The sequence below is a fragment of the Pseudochaenichthys georgianus genome, chromosome 6, assembly GCF_902827115.2.
Source record: "Pseudochaenichthys georgianus chromosome 6, fPseGeo1.2, whole genome shotgun sequence".
In the NCBI taxonomy this organism is placed as follows: Eukaryota; Metazoa; Chordata; class Actinopteri; order Perciformes; family Channichthyidae; genus Pseudochaenichthys; species Pseudochaenichthys georgianus.
Genome location: NC_047508.1, coordinates 28,356,448 through 28,356,996, shown reverse-complemented (window position 1 = coordinate 28,356,996; position 549 = coordinate 28,356,448).

Sequence of the window (549 nt, the reverse complement as noted above, 5' to 3'; positions counted from 1 at the left end):
CAATGTGAAGAAACCATGCAGCGAACGAAGCACTCCCAGCCAGCAGGCTTGTGCAGTGGTAATCTGCAGGATTAGAAGAGAAAAACCTAATCTGCCAGAACGTCTGTAAGCTTCTTAATGACTTCACCGTCGTGCCCCACAACACAGTTTCCATGAATGCAATCCACCAATAAGATCTCAGGAGATACAAACTCTTACTTAATTTGCTTTGGGTTAGGTTGGAAGATGTTTATTTTCACTTGTCAAGGAGTGTCGTAATAATCTGCAGGCTGTAAAACATTGTAATGTTTTTAACCCATGAAGGTGAATAAATGATGTGGTTTTCTGTCAGGTTTATCAAGACATTTAATTAAACTTAATTTCATAAAAATACAGATAAAAGCTAAACTCCAAGTATTTAATGGGAAGACTTTATTCCTTTCATTGGAGCATAATTCAATTCAGCAGAATACGTCTCAACTGCATGTTGCGACATTAAAATAGCAGGGTTAAAGTGACGATTTTAAGATAAGAGTAATCTACATCTTTTATTAACATTTATACCATAAT